At 42.6% G+C, this 6,000-nt stretch overlaps 1 protein-coding gene across 1 annotated transcript in view; it reads left to right on the top strand.

The window, feature by feature from the left end:
- Window positions 1-6,000, top strand: part of LOC116483822 (ABC-type organic anion transporter ABCA8-like) — an 87,415-nt gene that overhangs the window by 25,132 nt on the left and 56,283 nt on the right.

The following is a 6,000-nucleotide window of genomic DNA, read 5'->3' as shown; positions in this document are numbered from 1 at the left end:
GAAGACCTGGGCTAGAGTCATAAGGCATCCAGATACAAAGGGAGCTCACTGACTACAGATGCATGGCAGAGAGGCACAGCACGGACAGACATGGGTACAGGGGCAGGACAGAGGAGTAGGTGAAGGCTGGCATGGGCAGGAAGCACAGAGATAAAGACACCCGAAGATAGATATGGCTGTAGGCTGAAGGGTGGAGTCACAAGAGTCCTACCGTGGGCTGCATGGACAAGGGCTGGAGACACAGGAAGACAGGGCTGGGAAGCAGGCACACTCAGTGACAGGCCTCTGCTGCAGTAACAACAGACGGAGATACCCAACGAAAGAGACTGGCTGCAGGTACAAACGCTGGGGATAGGAGTTTTGGGCATAGTCTCCTGGGAGAAATGATCCAGAAAAAGGAGAAAAATGGGCTAAAGGCACAGAAGGAGACACACGAGTGCAGACACGACTGAAAAGCATGAATGAAAACACTGACTGTGGACATGGATTAGAGTGACAGAGAATGCAGCAAACACGGACTGGCATGGGCAGAAGCTCAGGGGACAGACAGACGAAAATATCGGAACGGGCTGCAAGCACAGGGATTGAGACACTGGAGGACTGCTACTGCCTGAAGGCTAAGGAGATGGCAACACTCAAAGCAAGTAATGTGTTGGAAGCACACAGGATGGAGACTCACATGCCTGGCATGGGCTGCAAGTGCAAGAAATGGAGACTTGACAGCTGGCACAAACTGCAGGCAGAGGACAGACCAGGTGACAATACACAAGGGCAGACATAGGCTTCAGTCATTATGGGATGGCGATACTGGAGAAGATACAGGCTTCAGGCACAAGGATGGAGACACACAAAGCCTGACATGGCTGCAGGCATACAGGGTGGAGACACTGGGAGGCCAACGCGGCTGCAGACAAGGGTCTGGAAACACCTATGGGAAAATGTGGGCTGCCTGATAAATCCCCGCTTAGAGAGAAACAGGACACACGTTAAGGGAATGTGTTAGAATAGAAAAAATATTGAAAATCAATCACATAAACCTTTCAAGAACTAAAAAAGATTAGAATGAAAGAATGCAGAATGAAAGTAATAATAAAGAGCAGACATCAATGAAATAGGAAAAAAAAATGTAATGGAGACAAATCAAGGATAAAAGTTGGTTTATACAGCCAGGCGTGGTGGCAGGTGCCTGTAGTACCAGGTACTCGGGAGGCTGAGGCCAGAGAATGGCATGAACCCAGGGGGTGGAACTTGCAGTGAGCCCAGATCGCACCACTACACTCCAGCCTGGGCGACAGAGGAAGGCTCCGTCTCAAAAAAAAAAAAAAGTTGGTTTATAAATATTAATATACTAAATACACCACTAGTGAAACTGATTAAGGCAAAGAGAAAAGACGCAAAAGACCAATATCAGGAATGAAAACAGAGGCCTGCTCTACAGAGCAGTGTATCAAGATACTACGAAAATTTTGAGAAATACTTAGGACTGCAAGCTTGACAACAGAGATGAAATTACATCACATTGAAAAATAAACTTACAAAACTGGACACAGAAATAACGTAAAACAAGAAAACTACCATATATACTAAAGGATTTGAATTGTTAAAAAAAAAAAACAACAGCTAACAAATAATGTTCCACAAGTAAAATTCCATGCCCAGACTAAAGAAATATTCCAAATATTTAAGGAAGTAAACACCTAAATTTCTCAGACCCTTCCAAAGAGAAGAAATATAGGGACTATTTTTCAATTTTGTTTTGTGAAGCTAGCATCACGTTGATACCACAATCTGAACAGGACATTAGAAAAAAAGAAAATTATAGACCCACTCTTTCATTAACAGAAACACAAATATTCTTTTTTTGAGATGCAGTCTCGCTCTGTCTCCCAGGCCAGAGTGCAGTGACACAATCTCAGCTCAATGCAACCTCTGCCTCCCGGGTTCAAGCAAGTCTCCTATTTCAGCCTCCCAAGTACCTGGGATTACAGGCGCCCGCCACCACATCCAGCTAATTTTTGTATTTTTAGTAGGAACAGGGTTTTGCCATGTTGGTCAGGCTGGTCTCGAACTCCTGACCTCAGGTGATCTGCCCGCCTCGGCCTCCCAAAGTGCTGGGATTACAGGCGTGAGCCACCGCATCCGGCCAGAGATACAAATATTCTAAGAAAAATTGTATCATATGAATTAAACCACGTATGAAAACATAACACATGGATACCAAGTGGGATATACTAAAAAAATGCAGGATTGGTTAACATTAAAAAATAGATCATGTAAAATATCCTATTTGCAGAAAAATAGAAAAACATTATTATTCACAATATATGTAAAAAAAGCATTTATTCAAATTCAACAATTAGTCATAACTCTTAGCAAATGTAAAGGAAGGCAGCTTCCTTAATCTGACTAAGCTTGTCTAAAATGAAATTACAATACAGGACCACTGAAGCTTTTCCACTGTAATCAGAACCAAGCAAGACTTCCCTGGACACATCCCCTCTATTTCACACAGTGCTGGAGGTGTAATTGCGACAATAAAACAAAAATAAAGGCATAAGAACCAACATTTAAGCAATACAGCTGTTATCGTATGTGGCTGACACTATTATGTACATGAAAAATACATCACAATCCAAAAATGATGCCTATGAATATGTGAATTAAGCCAGGCTACAGGATGCAAGATGAATACATAAAATCAATTAGATTCCTATGTATCAGCAAGAAAGAAATGCAAAATAAAATTAAGGAACAATGACCAGACTAGGAAACAACTATCTACACTAGAAATGAGCCCATGAAGAATTAATTTATAAAATACATTTTAAAATTATTCAAATCAATGTAAGAACATAAATGACCCAACAGAAAAGCCAGCATTGAAAATGAAGAAAAAGATGCAAAGGCCAATATTCACGAAATTTTGCTTCGCTAGCTTATTTCCAGTGCCAGACCCAGAAGGCAGGACCCCAGGGAGGTGACAGTGCCAGCAGCAGGAAGGCCGGACTCTGCCTTTGGCCGAGTGGGGCCACAGCTCCCGGCGGCCATGGGATGAAGCCCGGGCAGCCTGGCGCTCCTGGCTCCTGCACACGCTTCCCTCCCCCTACCCCGTTCCTCTCTCTCTGTGCCTTGGGCCCCGTGGGATGCGCTCACATCCAGACTCGCCAGGCCCGAGAGGTTGGGAGAATGGAGAGGGTCTTGGGACGGTCCTCCAGGAACACATGGAGGACGCTTCGCCTGCACCTGGAACACCCTTATCTGAGGCTGGCCTCCAGGCAGGCGCGCACCGCACACGCTCCCGGTCGTCGTCACTTCCGGTCATCGTCACTTCCGGTCCATGAGGATCCCTGCGCAAGGAACCTTTTTGACAACTCTTATTGGATAATAATCCCCATCTCTGATTGCACAATCTTAACCAATCAGAGTTGGAGACTATTATCCAATCCGTGTTGTAGTACAGAGTCTGCTCTCATCCTATCAGAACGAGGCTTCCAGGATACCTCATTTGAATACAGCTATTATAAAAGGGAGGCAAATGTCCATGCCTGCTGTGGGGTTGTGGCTCACGTGCTTCTTTTCTGCGTTGGAGTCAGCCAAGGAGCATGTGCAGAGCACCTGCCTTGCAGACCAGCCTTAGAGAAGGATGTCCCAGATGCAAGCCAAGTTTCATTCTTGTGTTCCTGGAGGATTTTTCCCGTGGCAAGCGCTCTCCATCTTCCAACATCTCAGGCCTGGTGAGTCTGGATGTGACAGCTTCCTGTGGGGGCCCAAGGCGCACCTGCATCAGAAAGCGAGACCCGCACTTGACAGAGACCACCAGCATCTGATCCTGACCTGGCTCACCGAGCACTGTGTCCCCTGTGTCATGGACAAGGATGCTTATTGTGTCTGTGTCTGGCTGTGGAGGCTGCCCTGGGGCCCCCAGGCCCTGCCTCTGACCCTCAGCGTTGGGAGCTCAGGGTCCCCTTGCACCGCGGGGTCCGTGCCCAACCACACGATGCCTCCTGCAGCTTGTTTTCAGAGGTCATTCCACGCCCCAGCACACACACTCTGCAATATCTTAAATTATATCTACATCTATATCTGTATCTGTATCTATCTATCTATCTATCTATCTATCATCTATCTATCTGTATATATATATATATATATATACATATATATATTTTTTGAGACGGAGTCTTGCTCTTGTTGCCCAGGCTGGAGTGCAAGCACGATCTGGGCTCACTGCAACCTTTGCCTCCCGGGTTCAAGCGATTCTCCTGCCACAGCCTCCCGAGTAGCTGAGATTACAGGCGCCCGCCACCACGGCTGGCTAATTTTTTTTGTATTTTTAGTAGAGACGGGGTTTCTCCATGTTGGCCAGGCTGGTCTCGAACTCCTGACCTGGTGATCGCCCGCTTCGGCCTCCCAAAGTGCTGGGATTACAGGCATGAGCCACGGCGCCCGGCCAAATGATACTCTTGTGGGCAGTCTGACTTAGGCTGAAAATTTAACTAAATTGTAGTGCATTAGACTTAGTGTTCTCTTCCATCCCTATTTCTCTCTCTCTCTCACACAGGTATACACACACACTCACACATATATAGTTTTGTTTTGCTGGTAGAAATATGATTGACAATTGCCTACATAGCTGTAAAAAGGAATACATTAAAATAACTTCATTTCACTGCATCAACAGACACATTTTCCTGCTCATACAGAGCTCTTCCCCTTTCAAAAGGGAGCCTTATTAAAATTTATTACATCACATGTTAAAACCAAATGTTTAGAGTGTGACTCACAAAGTAAGCCAAAAGATTATGTCTTAAGTAGCAGATAAACAAATCCCATATTTTATCCAATTAACCCTGTGATTACCTAGATTTTACAACATATGCTCTCTTATACTGAAAACATGAAGCTCATATGATATTGCAATTAATACATATTCGTCCACAAATAAAACAATACATAATACTTGGTTGCTTGCTCGGCTATCGTGTTATGGCTCTCGTGCTTTTAATTTTGGTATGGTAGTTTTAAGTTACATTTGAAATACAAGTCTTAAACTTGATGTGCATATAACCTATAACTCATCATCATAGAAATCTTATTAGTGAAACTCTCATACCTGTGTTAAAGATTTGCAGCCTATTCTCCTTTTCTTCCTGGGGACATAGAATAATTACTTTTTGTAGTCATAATAAGATAGCTAGACCCAAGGCATTTAAACGCAAGTATAAGTTCTTCACCTTTTCTCACCTGCTTCTGCAAACTAAGGAGTTGTATATAGTACAGACAGTACAACTCAACCCTCCTACCAAACGCCTCTGCTGAATTTGTAGCCTGAGTGAGAAATACATGTTTACTGTGATAAATCACTGAGATTTAGGGGTTATTACTGTAACATACAAGAGACTATCCTGACCAATACAGATATATTTACAAGAAGACATATATACAGATTTTTATAGCAGCAGATTTTTTTCTGGTAATCGCGAAAAGAAAAAAGGAACTAACCAAATTGTTATCAACAGGAGAATGGATAAATATATGGATTTACATTCCTGCAGTGGGATTCCATAACCATAAAAAAGAAGAAAAAATTAAATGAGGCCATTTATTTACATTTCAGAATCATAATATGGAACAAATGAGCATAGTTCATAATAATTATTAGTAGAGTTTAATTTTTTAAATTATATGTATAGTTTAGAGATATATAGTGGCATATATATAAACATAACGTTCAAGAAAGCAGTTAGCTAGTTAGAAACTTGGTGCTGGGGAAGTGCACAAGAGATTCTAACTGTATTTGAAATGATGCATTTGTTTTGCAAATTCATAGTGAGTCCATGCGTGTTTATTGTATTTTTATATCATTTGCATATCTGAAATATCTCAAGATGATTTCATGTAATATGCATTTAATTCCTATACTCAATTTTAATTCATCTTATTCAAGGATATCTCTTTAATATAGTTTACTATTAAATGGACTGATAGCTCTTTTTAAAT

The sequence above is a fragment of the Hylobates moloch genome, unplaced genomic scaffold (genome assembly GCF_009828535.3).
Source record: "Hylobates moloch isolate HMO894 unplaced genomic scaffold, HMol_V3 SCAFFOLD_15, whole genome shotgun sequence".
NCBI classification, from domain to species: Eukaryota; Metazoa; Chordata; class Mammalia; order Primates; family Hylobatidae; genus Hylobates; species Hylobates moloch.
The sequence above is the reverse complement of the archived record's forward strand: the minus strand, read 5'-3'. Positions and strand labels throughout refer to the sequence as shown.